This window comes from Silene latifolia, chromosome 5, assembly GCF_048544455.1.
Source record: "Silene latifolia isolate original U9 population chromosome 5, ASM4854445v1, whole genome shotgun sequence".
Lineage (NCBI taxonomy): Eukaryota > Viridiplantae > Streptophyta > Magnoliopsida > Caryophyllales > Caryophyllaceae > Silene > Silene latifolia.
Genome location: NC_133530.1, coordinates 27,073,155 through 27,091,396, shown reverse-complemented (window position 1 = coordinate 27,091,396; position 18,242 = coordinate 27,073,155). Strand labels below are relative to the sequence as shown.

The 18,242-nt window shown below is 33.5% G+C and overlaps 3 long non-coding RNA genes across 3 annotated transcripts; all 3 read right to left on the bottom strand.

Moving 5' to 3' along the window:
- Positions 1-1,274: 1,274 nt before the first annotated feature.
- On the bottom strand, positions 1,275-1,882 carry LOC141656031 (uncharacterized). The gene is made up of 2 exons (XR_012548296.1): positions 1,674-1,882; positions 1,275-1,604 (listed from the first exon to the last, which is right to left on the bottom strand). It is a non-coding gene; the product is annotated as an uncharacterized LOC141656031 (long non-coding RNA).
- A 294-nt stretch (positions 1,883-2,176) lies between these two features.
- On the bottom strand, positions 2,177-7,560 carry LOC141656030 (uncharacterized). The gene is made up of 5 exons (XR_012548295.1): positions 7,513-7,560; positions 6,486-6,753; positions 5,514-5,767; positions 3,753-4,450; positions 2,177-2,567 (listed from the first exon to the last, which is right to left on the bottom strand). It is a non-coding gene; the product is annotated as an uncharacterized LOC141656030 (long non-coding RNA).
- A 192-nt stretch (positions 7,561-7,752) lies between these two features.
- LOC141656029 (uncharacterized) lies at positions 7,753-8,559 on the bottom strand. The gene is made up of 4 exons (XR_012548294.1): positions 8,482-8,559; positions 8,246-8,309; positions 7,940-8,029; positions 7,753-7,839 (listed from the first exon to the last, which is right to left on the bottom strand). It is a non-coding gene; the product is annotated as an uncharacterized LOC141656029 (long non-coding RNA).
- Between the last annotated feature and the right edge of the window lie 9,683 nt (positions 8,560-18,242).

The window sequence follows — 18,242 nt, the reverse complement described above, 5'->3', positions numbered from 1 at the left end:
TGAGCATGTTTTAAAAACTAAATGACGTTATCCTCCCGCCGCGGGTGCTCTCACAAAGAGGTAAACGACCGGCCAAAGAGTTTGCTCCATTCCCATGGGCAGGGATCAAACCCTTGACCTCATGGTTAAGGGATGAAGTGTGCAACCACTATACCAAACCCATTTGGTTATCCATATTCCATATTATAATCAATATCTATCTATATTAATAAAGAAGCTTTTTTCGAGTGATGTGAGAGTCTCCAACTTTCGCAAAATACTTAAATAAAATAAATAATGTTAAATATAACTAACAAATAATAAAATATGAATAATGGTGAACTTTAAATGTAAAGAGTGTTTGACTACAACTAGTCGTTGCGCCGCGCCCTCCCGGGCGCGGAGCCCCGATTTTTGGTATCCATTGTCGGAAGGTTTATAGGATTGTGTTGTGGGTATCACCTGCAAGGCTTTAGAACAACATTCTAACTACTACACCATATTTGTTGCCAAACATTTCAGACACATTTGCTGGTTAACGTTCCTACTTGTGCACATTTTCGGGTCCACAATGTACGGGCTAACAATTGAATAACAAGTCCGGTTAAAGTCCGCAACACCGGGAAAGGCATAATAGAGGAAGGAAACAACGCCTAGATACTAAGCTGATATGACTCAAATGGGGCAAAATGAGAAATTCATGTCATGAGCAAGACACAGTTTTGCAAAATAGCCAAGTACTTATACACAAAATGCAGCCTTGTATAGTTGGCAATTTGGCATGTTACTAAGCATCCGCTTCACTAAAAATATAGCTATTTAGTTTCGCGTCATGTTCAATTTTGTTAATCGTTTATAAAAGACTAATAGGACTCCTGTTGAGGTACCGTGAGTTAACGTATAGAATAGAATATGTTAATTACTTTGCCAATTTGCCATCAAAACAGGTTACCTTAAGCCTTAGCTATCCTTTGTGCGTCTTCCAAGGTCTCTTGTAAGGCGGAGGTACTTATACACAAAATGCAGCCTTGTATAGTTGGCAATTTGGCATGTTACTAAGCATCCGCTTCACTAAAAATATAGCTATTTAGTTTCGCGTCATGTTCAATTTTGTTAATCGTTTATAAAAGACTAATAGGACTCCTGTTGAGGTACCGTGAGTTAACGTATAGAATAGAATATGTTAATTACTTTGCCAATTTGCCATCAAAACAGGTTACCTTAAGCCTTAGCTATCCTTTGTGCGTCTTCCAAGGTCTCTTGTAAGGCGGAGGTTTTATATTGAAAACTGATAGTGAGCCATAGGAATGTCCCTCGCTACGAGAATTTACATAGCTTGACATAAAAGGTTCAAGTCTTGTAATAGAAAAACAAATCAGTAAATCGGTTAAAACTTCCTCTAGAATCAAGTGTTCCCTAAGATACATTCCCATTTAAAAACATGCTTCTTGAAATATGCAATGCGAATAGCTATCTTTATCTCCTCGTTCTTCTTTTGTTGATTTGAGCTATAGTCCTTCAACTTCTAGGATGCACCCCCACTCTTCAAGTGACTCAGTATTCGAATATCGCCCGAAACGTCCACCTCGTCAGGTTCTAGTATTTGGCCTAGTATTGGGCTGATTCTATAAACCTAAGCATGATTAAAAAACAGTAGTAACATATAATACATATGCACCTCGACTTACACGTACATTTGAGGAATAAAAGTACTTGTCATCCAGGCTGTCCCTACGTGTCTTCTCCCAACAAGCTTTGGAGCTAGAAGGTCAACAAGAATCGGATTTCCCTCTGTGACGAGGAAAACATTCAAATTCAGTGAAAAGAAGTTATGAGTTTCTCAAATGAATAGGCGACCACAGACAAAATCATATACGCTTTTGTCTTGCGAAAAAACTTAGAAAGAGATACACCACTCAATTTCAGTGAATTCTCTCAGACTCTTTTTATGTCGAGGATGTCGCGGTCTATTAACAAACAATTTCCGTAACCAAAGAGACCTATTTTTGGTGTACTTAGGCATGTAAAATTATCAAAAGACGATAACAACCACTCTATACAAGAATGAAGGAAACAACACACAAAGAAAAGTTGTACACTTCTTTTTTAAGGTGTTCTTTGGTCGCGGAATCTTTAGTTTCATATTGTACAACAATTCGACAATAACAAGGGCAACCAAAGCTCATGATATGTGTAGAACAAAGGAACCTTCACAATAAGCTCAGCTTAAAATCTATTAAATAAGCATAAAAGGAGAGCAACAATTTGTTAAATTACCTTGTCATTTTGCACCTTGATAAACTAAAGCTAAAACCGATTACGCTACTTTAAGAGACAAGTTAATATAAGGTCATTTATATTACTCCCTCGGTCCCGGTCATTTGTTTACCATTTACATTTTTGGGTGTATCAGTCATTTGTTTACCTATCTATATTTACATAGTTTTGTCAGTCACGCTCACACTAACTAATTAGGAGTACTGTATACAAACGGATTGATCCACATCGAACCTGATTTGCATCTCATACGTTGCTTTGCTTGTAAATTTTGGTATCAAGTACTTGTTTCCCGCACATTGCACATACACCTGCAAAATTACAATGCACATAAGAACATTTACATTTGTATCTTTCAAATCTCAGGATGTCAATTAATTGGTTTCGGTTTGGATTCTGAATGAATGCAAAATCTAGGAGAGTTCTAATGGGATCACCAATCCAAGTTCCAAACCAATTCAAATCCTTAAATTCACAGCCAGATCCATAATACCCGTTCTTTTTTATAATCCAAACCCAAACTCGATCCAAAATTGACATGTTTGACCTTTAAACATACATTTTATCCAGTGGAACATACAATGTTCAGAAATGTGTACATTATCAGATCAAGTTCATCTTAATGACAGTTTTGGGTTTTCAAATACTGCTTCAGAACAGGATTTTCACTCATTAGGCGTGGACTGAAATTTTTCCTACGTACTGAAACGTTTTTTGGTTCGTGTCAGTCTCTATTGACATCCCTGCACATATCCCAAGTCATCCTGCACCAATTGCAAATTTCATCCACAAATGTTAGTTATTTCAACACCCAAATCTCTAAACAATTGAATTTCAAGTTCAAACAACCCACAACTTAGTTCCCTTAAAATGGAACCTTAAAATACCTGTCTCGCTTAAGACAGATATGACCGTCTGAACAGAGACGATACAACTGTGCCTACTTATATTATAAGTTTATAATAAAAGTATCAGGATTATTTAGATGGTCATAGTAATCTCAAATACCAATTCATTTGCCCGACCATTCGGAACAACTTAAGCTCTCAAATACCAATTCATCTGCCCGACCATTCGGAACAGCTTAAGCTTTGGTAGACATTAGCATACCTCAGGTTTGCTTTCAAGTAGAATCGAAAGTAAAAAACTTTGGTAGACTGCCTATTTGCTCAACCTATTGTCAAGCTCCATAGTCCATACGTTCAGACTCAGTTTTCCTACATGCCAAAACACGATCATCCAACTAACATAAAAAGCCTTCCAATTCCTCTTCTGATCAAACAAACAACAGACAGTCGGGCATAGCCGAAACAAGCCCACAAACCTTACCACTACAAGCATCAAATCGATAAAAAAAAAAAAAAAAAAATTCTAGTCTGCTGTCCGCACACCTGAATATCGTGGTGACTGCTTAAGCATCCATTAACCGTAAGATATTGTTGGATCCAAATCCAACCCAGATCAAAGGGTCCAAAATTTTAAGATCAAGATCTAACCTTTCAATATCAGGTCCAACGAAACCGGATAGGGTACAAGTTCGTCGTCGAATCTTAACTGGAATTGGGGGGCCACTTCACGTTTTCCCATTGATGTACAAGTTCAGCATAACCGTCGGCTGAACTAATGGCAAACTCTGTCAGTGAGCTCATTGCGACTGACATTCCTACACACAGTACCCTAACTATGACCTCTGCCATTTTCTCTGCCATTTTCTCGGGTGTCATAACTTTCTCAACTTGTTCGAATTCAACTACTTCCATGCTTGTACTCGTGTCTTCAAATCTACGGGAACCACTGCCATGGGTTTGGGAGGGCATCCTCCTTCAACTGCTGATCACAGATAGAGCCCATCCCAGCTGCGAAGAAATCCATCCTATCTAGCACATGAGCCTCACTAACTGCATCGTGGAGCCTGGTCCATTGGATATATAGCCCGAAGATTGGGTGTAGCCCGGCTGAGTGACGTGGAGAGAATGGTAACTTCGAAGTGTTGGGCTCACAGCCTAATGCATCTGAGAAGCCAGCTAGACACCGCGTGGATATAGGACCTGAGAGGTGATCCACGATGCAAAACAAGCTCTACAGTTTCTTAACTCGGCCTCCAGGTTGGCTGATGAGCGAGCAAGTTGATGGGGCCCAGTGGTGGAAATTGCAGTTAGAAATCTTCTTGATTTATTAAGCTTTGTTGGTATTCCTGATAATAGCAATAATAATAATTATAATGCAAGAAACTCCAAAGAACAGATAATAGCAATAATAATACCAATTTATCTTCAAGAAATATATATTACCGAATTCACCAAAGCTTATTAAGACCGTCTTAACATAAGACGACTCTCACACCCGATTAAAATAAAGATGGAAATAAAAAACGGGCGATAGAGGTTTTAACTTAAGACGGGTCTTAAGCAAGGCCAACTCTGTACTGAAATTAGTTTATCCATTATTACCATTAACCCTCGTCCTTTCCTCAACCACAACTCCTATCCCACTCCAAACCCGAAACTGCTCACCATACAAGCACCGAAAAAAGCTAACACACGCAAAAATATTTGCAAAACTCGATGCTTTTCCAAAGCCGATTTAAGCTTAGACCCAAGAGATGATTGATTCCGACTAATTAACAGATTTTGTTATATAGTCAAACAATTCCTGATCAGCCAAGTGGCCATTAGGAAGCGAATTGACCCAGACATGTCGACATAGCTACGAATATAGAGCAAATGTCCCTCCTTCATCATTAGCATCAGCTCTAAGTACGATAAACACATACGAAGTATTTAAACAAAGGGATAAAAGTAAGAGTTCAAAAAGTGAAGCTTAACACCCCAAAAATCTCTTCATTTGTCTTAGAATGCTCAATATTTTCTCTAAATGCACTCTTATGAACATATAATGGAGTTTTGGCATGCCAACGTCACAACTTGCTTACATGATTCCCCTTGCATTATTACAAAACACTATAACAACTTTGTTCTGCTCTTCATAAAGCATAGTACTCCTATTCCCGTGTCTCATTGATTTGTTTACCTTTTTTTATTCTTCTTGAGACGTATATTAATCAAGGGGAGAAAATATTGCGACGGGGAAAATTAGAAAAACATGCAAATAATGCAATCAAGATTCAATTTATACTCCACGACAATGACACTATGACAAAATCCCAATTTCAGGCGGAATGGACCCGTTAAACAAGTTTGCGCTAAAATCTAAGACAGTAAGCTTAGAGAGATTACCAATGCTAAGAGGGATTTCACCTGTAAGATAGTTTGTACTAAGAATGAAGCTTGTGAGATTGGAAAATGCACTGAAATTGAACTTGGTCAATGTTCCTTTGATACCATGATCAGTAAGGTTGATCGCAATGACGGAACTGTGACCATCACAGACAATGCCATTCCAGTTACAAAGTTATCAGCCTTGAAAAGACTCCATGATGTAAGAGGATCAGGTTCAGACAGTGAGTTTTTCCACTGAATAATTGTGGGTGTTGCTTCTAGTTCTCTTGCGGCTAATGAAAAAGTAATGATTTATGCCATACTTAAGAAACCCATCATTAATTTTTGTGCCATAACTTTAGATTTTGAAGGTTTTTCTGCCATGGTTAGAAGTAGCAAACAAACTTTATCTTTCTATATCTAGCAATGACAATTTATTGGCATGGTGTGTTGTGTGTATCAAGGAGGAATCAAAGCTCTCTTAAAAAAAGTTGAATATCAGTCATCTTCACATTTTGGTTGACTGCTGAAATTCTGGTGGCTGGTTAAAAACAACTTGTTTTGCCAAGTATGGCCAATTGACGACTATAATCGATTGTATATGTAATTCACCCCACGCTCTTGTTTAAGATCGTCTTAAGTTAAGATATTCTCACAATCGATTTAAACAATGTTAAAAATGAAAGAAGGGTTGTAAGAGGTTTTAACTTAAGATGGTTTTAACAAAACCTATTTGTAATTCAGCTAGTTTTTAGAAATAAAGTTTGAGTTTTTAAAATCAAAATCCATCTTTAAGAAAGACTAATTGTTCTATAATGAACTTGCTGCTAAAATATAGGTTTGAGAGTTAATTTCCCGAAATTAGGGTATACCTCCCGTAAATTGCGAGGTAAGTGGGTTCGGATATACGCAGGCTAACCTTGTCATTATAGTCATAGTAATAACAACAATGAACAAATTAGAAATGATGATCTAATATATAATTACAAATATTAAGATTAAAGAACTAACCTTTACTTGATTTTGATTTTGATAAAAGCCACATTCAGGATCCATCATAAACTCCCTGAAAAATCCCAGTGCCATTTTTTTGCTGCCAATTTAAGATATCTAAGTAAAAATGAAACAAAAGTAAAACATCATCGAACATCCAAATAACGTAAAAGCCAATAATTCAAGTTGTTAAAGCATAAAAGCGGCTATAAAACTTAGCTTAGGGCTTGATCAGATGTACCACAACTGCTGGTACTTTATATTGGACAGCCTTCTCCACTGCGGCCTAACAAAAACGAAGGGAGCATAATCAAGATTAAACGATGTTATTTTTTAGTATGAGCCAACGAAGAAGCTCTGAAATTGCAAGTTCTATCATCTTTAGCAATGACACGATCATCCATCTACAGTAACTCACCCAAAATAACCCAGAAATGTTAATTGAAATAATAGCATCCCAACATGCAAATGGAAAAATAGGAAGACACACAACATAGCAGCCTTATAGACACATCAATTTGACGAAACAATGAAAATCTCCATCAAAAAATTGTAGTTGCATTGACGGAATCTATACTTGCATGTAACTATCTCATACTTCTCAATAACCAAAATCAGCAAATAAACATCAATCTTCATCACAAGTTCAAAATAAAACAAACAAATTAACAAATAAATTACCTTGTTCACTTGTTGGGTTGGTTTCTTCTATAAAATGTGGCTTTGATTATCATGTAACAAACAGATCGTAAATGGCGTGGATGTTGTCGCTCGAGAGGAGGAGACATGGTAGGGATTTTAGAGTTGAAAAGGGGAAAATGGGTTTTACGCAGAAAATAGAATGAAAATATGCAGAATAATAAGGAAGGGTAAAATGGGCAGGAATAGCCAAAGCTACTGTTCTTGGAACAGTAACACAACTCTAAATAGAAACATAAATGACATTGTATAAAGGCACGTTCATATTCTAATCCCAAAGCAATGGCGATTCCGCCCAAAAAATCAAGACTCTAATAAGCACCAATCTAATTAGATGAATACTCACCGGAATTCTGGGCTGACAAAACCACTACAGATGCCACTGCATAAAGCACCACCGATCTACGGCCTAAGAAAATGACAGCTTTTAGTTAAAAAAAAAAAAGAGTAAAATCGAGATCTACATTTGCATAGCTAACGGATCTGCACTCGCTTTCTAATTCGCGACCCAGGATCGTGTCGATAATAATGAGATCAGAAATAATTTGAATAATAATAATAAAAGTAATAACAATAGTAGTAGTAATAAATCAATAATAACAAATAACAATTGAAAACAAACCTAATAATAGCGGATTCAAACTGTGAGAAATCCCCAAAAATGGAACCAAACCTAAACAGACAAAAAAAAAAGAACGCGGAATCCCTAATAAGGAGTAAATACCAGGAGATTACAAAAAAATGAAAGCCAAATCGCTTAAGGAGTAAAATACCTTTGAGGAGACATAAGTAACAGGATTGACACTCAAAGGAGCTTAACCACATCTTAATCAAACTGGAAATCCCAAAGCTGCTCACGGAACCTACAAATCCACGTAAACAAAGTTCAGGCAGTACCAAATCTAACCGTTATCCGACCCCAAAATCATTATAACACTCCGACATAAAGGAAAGCAAACGGAAATAACTTGAAAATAAGAGATTCAGAGATGCTATCCTTGGAAATCAAACCGAATAAACATAAAAACCTAATTCAGAGCAAAGAAAACCAAATAATTAATTAGGGTTAGAACCAATACCTCATGTTCTGAGCTCAATCTCTAACGTTGTAGCCGAGACAACTCCAACCAACACGACGACAACCTGGTTATTAAAGCCAGATCCAATTAGCAACCAAAAATCCCAGGAATACAGTAATAACAGTAAAATAAAAAAAAAATAAAAAAAACGTTCAAAAGCCAAGACCAAAAACCAAGAATGACAGCGGAGTATCAAGGACGATGTACAAGGATAGCATATAAGAAGGAGAAATTACCTTTGAGCAAGAATAGAGAGTTTTTGCGGAATGAAAACTGAGGAATGAAGGAGAACTGAGAAGTGAAGGAATGAGGAAATGAGTGGACCAGTTGAGCAGATGGAAAAGAGTAGAAGAAAAGGCGTGGTTGTGAATGAAAGAGAATTGGAGGGTGGGGATCTAAAGGCAAGATCCAACGGTAGGGGGTGAACTTGGGTGGTACTATTCATAGCTACAGTACACTCAAGTTCATTCTTTTTAAGAGTTTAGGATTAGAATCCACAATCCACTAAAATTACCAAGTATATAAATACATATACGGTATAGCTGTTTTCTTTATTAATTAGTACATTCGTTTAATTATAGATTCTCTTGATTGTTGTTAGTCTGAGTTAGGACTGGATTACTCATAGATTTGTTATTGTTATTTGTTTCATCGTTATACTCCGTATTACTCCGCATGTTAATTATATATGTGATTATATAATGCCATTTTTACTTTAGTTTCATTTTACTAATGCAAGTGGTGTTGTTTTCCAGTTGTAGCTAAAGAAAGACTACCAATAACGAAGCTTCCAAGGCCACTTTCTTCTATTGGTAATGGTGCTAGCCATATACCCTTTCAATCCTCTTAGGTATGTCTTTCAAAATCGAAAATAGTGGAGTTATTATTGTACTTCAATTTGATAATGAACAAGGCAAACATTACTATATGTCTCTAAAAGACTCTTTAATATTAAACGACAAAGAAGAAAAGAGGTTGCATTGATGAAGGAGGGAGGGCGGGTATCTACGTGACTACGTGTGACACCTTGGTCATCTTCTAGCATTATACACCCAAGACAGTACTCTAAATCATGTAGGATTTGACAATTGGTCATCTTTTATTTTAATTGTTTTGCAAAGATTCGAGACTCGGCGTTGCAATACTACTGCATATGTTAGTACTGAAATTCAAAATGCCTTTGCATGAAAGAAAACACAAAAATTAAGAAATGTAGGTGCAAAGAATCTACATCGTTCTTTAGACGAGAGGTTTGCATTAGGAACATATTTTAGTGAAGACCTCAATGTCATCCTTTTAGCCAGTGCTCATTAAGTTACGATTAGAAGTTGTATATCTTAGTTTTATTGAGATTTAAATATGAAAACAATATATTAACTAACTATTCTAATTGGCGTGAATATTGTATCATAACCTTTCAAGCTAAGGCTTATGTAAGCACTCAATATGTATGGTGTATATTCTACTATACTTAGGGTCTAACCATGCAAGGTGTTTGAGAAACCATGTTTTTTAGGGCTCGTGAAGGTTAATTTGGTGCAAAAAAAAAAACAGAGATCTAATAGCTAAAAAAAGAAATAATGGAATTTTGATGATATTATAGTTTTCTAAACAACTTTCAATCAATATTAGAGTATTTTCCTTTCTCAAAACACCTTAAATAAAAACAACTAGAAAATAGTTAGCAATTGATGATATACAAAATAACCTTTAATTAATAAAATATACTTAAGATTTCTTGAAAAAAAAATAAGTAAGATTAATCATAAAATTTTAAGCAATTTTAAATAAATGAAAAAGTATATTGTATGAAATTTACTCTACATTCATATTGAATTTGTGTTCGGTTAATATAGTTAGCAGTTGATGATTGCTTTAAGTTGTCAACACAAATTTGAATTTAATATTCTTTTCTATATATAGAAGTTTTATCCACCTCCGTCAAGATAAAGTACAAAGATTAGATAAAATTTGATTAAGAAAGAAATTCTAATCTAAATGGAATTTGTTTGACAGAAGGGAACTATGCTTTCTCGACTAATAATTACTTAAATCAATAAGTCTTGCTTAAAGCGGGTAGTTAAGACAGGTACTACCAGTCTTAAACTTAAAACGGGTCAAATACTACCACATGGTGGTAATAAAGACATTTTTTGTCATTTCGCAGGCAACAAATGGGGTAATTTAATATGTATTTGACCCGTCTTAAACTTAAGATAAATAATGTCCGTCTTAAATGAGAATTTTTGATAAGCAGTAACTATATAAACTGTACTATGTTGTCTCGCCTATGACTCTCTTGAACATCTATTTAAATCGTAGTCTATAACTTTCTATTTGCATCATTACAAATTTTAGGTATATTATGCGTTCGATAGATGCCATGGTTCTTGAGTCTTTCTCAAGACGACAACGTTATCAATATTTCAAGGATTTAGAAACAACATTAACATATGTTAATAAGATGATTAGCACATCATTTCACCAATATATGATGTATGTCGTATAGCATGTATGGAGACTTGAAGAATTGGGTGCGCTTATTATAAAATCATTCTAAAGACTTAGCCTTACTTCTTACATACCAGTTGTTTGTTAAATTTTCATTAAAATATTTATCACAAAAAAATAGAAATGTATATAGAGGGTTATTTGTTATCCGCCTTCTTTCCAACTTTCTCCCTTTATCCTTTCACTACCTATTAGACTAATATATATTGGGTTGTATCGGAAGGTAAGTGGATGAAGCAAAATATACAATGTTTTAATCGGTATGAAGAAGAAAGTAGAACATAAGGTTAAAAGACGGAAAAGGTAGATAGTTAATCTCATGTATATAAATGATATGATTGGAACGTGGGGATTACGTGATACATAATTTTATTATGCTACTTAGCTTATGAAATTTAATGAGTGAAAAAAAAAAAAACTGCCTTATGTTACAAACTAAGTCAACCTATTTGGAGCAATATTAGATAATCTTATGTATTATTCCAAGCTACATTTGAAATTGCATTGTAATAAAATGCCTTAACCAAGGCAATAGTTCACTTAACAAAAATCGTGAGCAATTTCAGCAAATTTTGATTCAGTTCAGCTTATTTTAGTTCAGTTCAGCTCACTTTAGTTCAATTCAAGTGCCTAACTATTAACTCATTCCATTCAACACAAAAGAACAGGGCCTAACTATTAGCTCATAGCAACTATTATTTTCGTTATTAGCGAATTAGAAATAGAACCCTCATTAGTTCTCTTTACTAATTGGCAGGACTTGAAATTTGTAGTAGTTATTTTATAACTTGATGCTCAACAGCGGTTTATAAGACAGTATATTACAAGTGGCCCGTGCATCGCACGGGCATTAAATCTAGTATCTATCTATATTATTAAAGGAAGCTTTTTTCGAGCGATTACAGAGACCCCAAGTTTTCGAAACTACCAAAACTATTTTTTTATTTAGAGATAATATTTTCATTTGAGATAATAATCAAGTTGTAAATTAATTATTATATTATATATGAAAGCGGAACAAATTTTATCAATTGTAAGTAACCATATAGAATACTTCTATCATAAGAACAATTTGATCTAATTGAGAATACAGTGCAACAATCCTAATTGATAACACAATGCAACAATCCTAGCATTATACCAATACTCCTACATGGCTACATTAGTATATAATGTTTCTTTAACCCCCAAAAAATTCGATAATTCCAACAAAAGTTCTTCATGACTCTATTTTGATAATTGATAATTTTCTTATTTTTTTATTTCTCTCTAATAAGTAATTAGTAATAACCTGTTTGCTTTGCTTTGGTTTTGCAGGATGGTCACTCATAGGCAAAACCTTCGTATTGTATTTATTGCAAGTCATTATCCTTATAATCCTAGATAAGTGATCTCACAATTATTCATACGAAGTACTGCCATTTATATGATTCTTCATGTTATTTTCGTAGTCTAAATTGATTCTCTCTCTTTTTAGGTTAATAGTATATACGAGTATTTTTTTTTTTTTTGGTGTTTCACTCAACAGTTTACGTTGCTGTTTTAGTACGTTCTACACTCTACTTTATAAATTTTTAATGAACATTAAAAGTAATCATTCTCCTTTTTTTACCTTATCTTTGTGCACAAAGCACATGTAAATTAAACATTTCATTGAGAGAAAGAGAGTAATTTTTTGGCTTTAACTTACTTCTATATTATTATCATACCAATTGTATACGTCTTTCGTTCGCTTCTTCAAATTTGAATATCATTGAAGTTTATTGCGGCTAATGATACTATTATATGCTAATATAATTTATCGTAATATTTAATTTATTTGTAATTTGTCATTGTTAAAAGTGTGCTTATTTATCATTTGAAAGAAAGTCGAGGTTTATGGTAAAATTTTGATCTCCATGCTGCCGGATGCATGCAGATAATAATCTCAGGCCTATTACATCCACATGAGGTCGAACCGCCTAGCGCTAAAAAGAATATTTTGATGAATCCAAGCATGCGATTAACGAGATTTAAAAATTGAATATAGTTTTAACCTTATGATGAAGAATATGTTAGTAGTATAACAATTATTATATGAAATATAGTTTTTTTTTTTTAGGGATATTATATGAAATAAATATAGAGATTGAAATCCTCTTAATGTATGCTACCCCCAGGAGCTTTTTTTTTTTTTTTTTTTTCGAATCAGTTAATTATATTTTTCTGTCATTATATTCAATTTTTTTTTTTTGTTTTTTTTTTTGATGACGAGGAGGTTGGATCCTCCCCGGATACAGGACCCCACCCTGCTAGGCGCCTGTACCATGTGAGTTCTTTCCCGCGGGGATTATTCCCTCTCCGGGCGTCAGGTCCCCAGGAAAGTGTTCATCTAGGGAATCGAACCCAGGACCTCGCAATTCCTCCTTAGAAGGCTTTGAGGTTACCCTGGAATTCCACTAGACTCACACATCTTGGGTTATATTCAATTTGTTTATATAGTGGATCTTATTGATTAATGTTACATTAGATGATTAGAATGAATGTTGGATTCATCCTCAAACAGCTAAACAAGTATACAATATGAAATTGCATAGCGACAAATCGAACGCTATTATTGGGTTAAAAGCAAAGTAAAATACATGAGACTTTATCAATTATCATGGATCTATTGATATGGGTAAGTATGAAATTGGCTCACATTGGTCAAGATTGAAAGTATAGGTTACAAATTACTCGATTGACTCAATTATTTGTTTACCTTCAATTGGAATATAAAAAGTACTAAAGTATGAGTTAGAATCATTCGAGTTTGTCCAATAATGCACGTATAGGATAAAAATTATGTCGGAATAAATTGAACCGATAAAAATAGAAAATATGGTACATATTTTATTATGTTTTTTACTTCACGTCAAAAGTTGAGATTTCGAGCGATATCAGTCCAAACTTTTTTAAATTAGTAATATTTAGATTATTTATTTAAGCATAGAGGAGTTGCATTACAATATATTGCTAATGGATAAAACAAACTGATTAATATTTAACTATAATTCTATACTCTATTTGTAAGGCATTTTTTTAGTTAACATTGTACATGATAGAGGATTACAAATAGGCCCGTGCATCGCACGGGCATTAAATCTAGTATATATATAAAAGAGGCTTTTTTCAGGCAATTCTAGAGACTCCAACTTTAATGAAACACGTTAAATAGATAAATAAACTTTAATGAAACACGTTAAATACATAAATAATAGAGGAATTAAAAAAATATTAATGATAAAATTTAAATAAGATAGAGATTAAAACAGATATATTAATATGTAAATTATCCCCCAAAATTTTATATTTATTTATCAGATATTATTTAAAAAACAAACTCTATCTAATTAATATGATAGAGTTGCATTTGTAACAAACATCCTTTAACATGCATATAAAAAACAACAACAAATACGGCTTTCCTTCCCCATTCTATTTTATGTCTGTTATTATTATGTGTGTTTATTTTTATTATTTTTATTCTATTGCTTTTGTATAATTTCTTGCAGATTAATTATCGCTAGTTGTTTTCCTTCCTATTTTCAGGTGCTCCATGATTATCTATATCTAATGGCTATATGGATTAAGAAACTATTGGCACAAGTGCAAATTCAACAACGGAGAGAAGCTGCAATTTGATGTCATTCGCAAATCCAATGGGCACATCAGAGAGGTCTTTTTCACCACTTCTTCCAGGGAGGTGCCAATAGCCCGCAAACCCCGAGTTGAGCTTTAGGATGCTCATCAACTGATAGGCCCAAATCCAAGGCATTGTCCAAAACTACTACTACGTACTCCCTATTTACTATTTTTATTTACTGCTCCTACTACTACGAGTATGCTTTTGTTATTGATTATTGATTACTCATTATAAATATTAAACATGATGTTACACGTAACTGGATTTTTATTATAATTTGGAAATTTGCAGGAGGATGTATTGAATTCAACCATGTTAATCTATTTGTCATAAAGCCACAAAGCTCATAAACGGTCTCGAAAGTCGGAAATGCTAACTCATGAAATAGACGTACGAAAGGATGTGTTAATTCTAAGGGAAAAGATTGCGAAGATAATAGTTGGCGTTATTTTTTTTAATTTAAAAAGGTAAATAAATAAAAATGAGACGGGTACCTTTGTTTAACACAAATTCTCATTTGTGCTTTCTATTGGATTCTAATTTTTCTTTTTTGAAAAGTTGTTAAAATATCTTCAAATAACAATCTTTATATTAAGAGAATTATAAAATAATGAGGATTAAGAGTTTGAATTAGATACTACTCTACTAACTACTAACTTAATACTACAACAACTCCCACTATTTTTTCTGGAGTACACAAATAGTATTCCTATTTACGTTAGTATCCGTAATATTGAGAATCGATTAGGTTCAATCGATTCGGGTGGGTGATAATTAATTTGGGATATGTGAATGTTCTTATGATTGTATAGACTTATATATATGGATGTTTATTTGCGCGTGGTTCAATAAACATACAAGCATTTAAAACATGATGTACAGACACATACTTGCATGAATTTACTAACCTATTAAGTTGATTGTAAGTTTATTTTAACTCATCAAATTTTAAATAAGCTCCACTTTTTAAAACTAAATCGAAGTAACAGTTTTGCATAAGGCTCTATGAATTCTTGCATAGCAATCTATTGACTATTATTGAAAACTAAATTAACAGGAGAGTTGAATTATAATAGAGTTAGATTATTATAGCTAAATCAATGTTAAAAACCTTTTAATGCAGGTATATATCAATATATGTAGCATTAGGCAATTTCTGTGTTAATTTAATTGATATTCATCGGCAATAACAATTTGATCTACAAAGATAATTACCACCAATTTCTTATCATGCATTTGATTTTATATTGACATATATATATATATTTAATAATTACGTTGTTATATTATAGCCTATAGGGGATAATTCGGAATAATACAACACACTTTAAATGACTGACCCTATGAGAGACTTGACTGTCTTGGACTTTGAGTAGTTATTTTTCAGCCCTTGAAACTATCGTGGCTAACTTTGACGTTATCTATATATATTAAGCATAAGGTTTTTCACAAGTCATAGACTCATAGGATAGATTTTTCTTAAAATAACCATTATCACCTAAAATGTAGGTGAATAGTCGTTCCACAAAAAGAAGCATTTTATAAAGCCAACCTCATGTAGAAATAATGTTAAGAACATTGTTGTGATATGACCCGGGGAACGCTCGGGCTTGAAATCACTATTGATTTTAGTCATCTTGCTATTAAACTCTACCGGCTTCTCAGTAGATATTATTTATTTACAAATAATCAATAGTTATATGATGGGTTTGTTTTATAGGTGTGATTAGGGAAGACTTTTAGAACTACCTAAACTATATAAAAAAAATACAAATAATATTTAAGTAAGCTGTTTAAATTATATACTTATTTTATGCATTAATAAAATAGTAATTATAATTATTCTAAGATAGAATAATTAGCCGTGTCGGCTCCGGCATCGTCTTCAGTAACTAAACCGCCGCCGAGACCCGGGTTCGGTCGGATAGGGATGAAGTGTGTTGTTAGGGCTAATCATTTTCTGGTTCAACTTTCTGATCGTGACTTCCATCATTACGATGTATGTAAACAATTCAGCTTCCTTCCTTAAACTCTCTTTTTAGTATGATTTTTTTGGTTACGAGTTGCTTTCATTCTTATTTTTTCTATGGTTTTTTGTTTTTTTCTCTTTTGTTTTTATTTTCATAACCTAAATATGTTCATAATGATGACACTATTGTCCAATTGATAAATCAAGACAATATAGGAAACCCGTGCAAGTAAGTGTTTCAAGTAAGTTTGTAACCAAGTCCTTTTTAATTAATAAACATCCCCAACAATGTTTTGGAAGCTCAAATATTCAAGACTATATTAGGTTACCCATAATTAGAGGTGAACCAATATTATAATCCGTGCAACGCACGGGCACAAAACCTAGTAATTAATTATTCTGTGTTGATACGAAATGGAAAATGAGACAGCGTCACCGGGTGGTACTCAAACTCGGTACCACCCAGGGCATTATGGTAAATCAATATTAATATATCGTCTCTTTCCTCCTTATTTAAATTTAAAATTATAAAATGTTTTCAAGGGTATTAAAGGAATTTATATTATTTTTTGATAACGATTACGCCATCGTTGTTCGCTAATCGATGCTGCAATGAGGATCTTGCCGCCATATTAACTTATAAGATTCCTGAAATGCATATAATTATGTATGAAGAAGACAACTTGCTAGCTCTTGAACACTATATTAGTTTTGTTAACCTACTATTGTTGTAATCGTTCATACATTCCCTTATCTATGTAACAACATTTATTTATCGCCATTCCATCATGCATCTTCCACAAAATGAACAAAGCCCAGTTTTGGCATACGATTTTCGGCAGGATGATAACAAACGAATCAGTTTGAATTAAATAGGTTGCTTCCCTAATTTTGCATAATACTCTATTTAAAATTACCTTTTTGCACTCTTCACTTTGGCGCAAAAACTAAAAGGGAGATCCAGTTTTAATTAATTTTGATTATTTTAATTAGAGTGGTACCGAATGGTATTGCCTTATGCAATTGTTGTCTAGCCTGTTATATATTATAAATTTTAGGAGGTTTCATCCGATCTGAGGATCGGTTAGCAACGACTGAAGTATGTAGCTCTCTAGCGGTAAACAATCCTCTTTTTCCAATTTGAATAGAACCGAGTTAAGAGACAATAATATACTTGGGCCTAAAGAATATATACATATATAACTACTCTCAAATTAGCAAGGAATAATTAGGTTGTTGTACAACTAATTAACAAAATTACATAATAATCTATGCTTAGACACAATCATATAGTAAAAATCAAATTCGTCTATGGCATACTTTGAAAATTACAACCGTCTCACTTTACAATTTACAAACATGAAATAATGAACACTAAGCAATGTCAATGTAATGGTATAAATAAACATGAATAAGTGGGAGATACAGAATACTAATTGTGAGTATATACACCTCAAATAGCTAAGGAGTTTGTAGTGGAAAATCCAACCTTAAAGCAAGGTGTAATTGTCAATTACTCCGTATATCATCAATAAACCCGATTTACGGCACAATGTACAATTCTGCGGTCAAACAACAAATATTATGAGATTAGTAACAAATATATAGAATACCCAATACGTATAAGGTGGAATATTGATAAAAAAAATTAAAGAGTAAAATTAAACAACAATGTAGATATATATGACGAAGCAAGGTATGAGAAAACTTGGTTACACGGACTGATATTTATAGTACAATGCACATTAGTTTATAATAAGGACCTAATTTGATTCTTATTGTGCGTTGATATAGAGTTATTTGTATAGAATACTACAACTTCTAGACTCCTTAATATAGACAAAGAAAAAAAG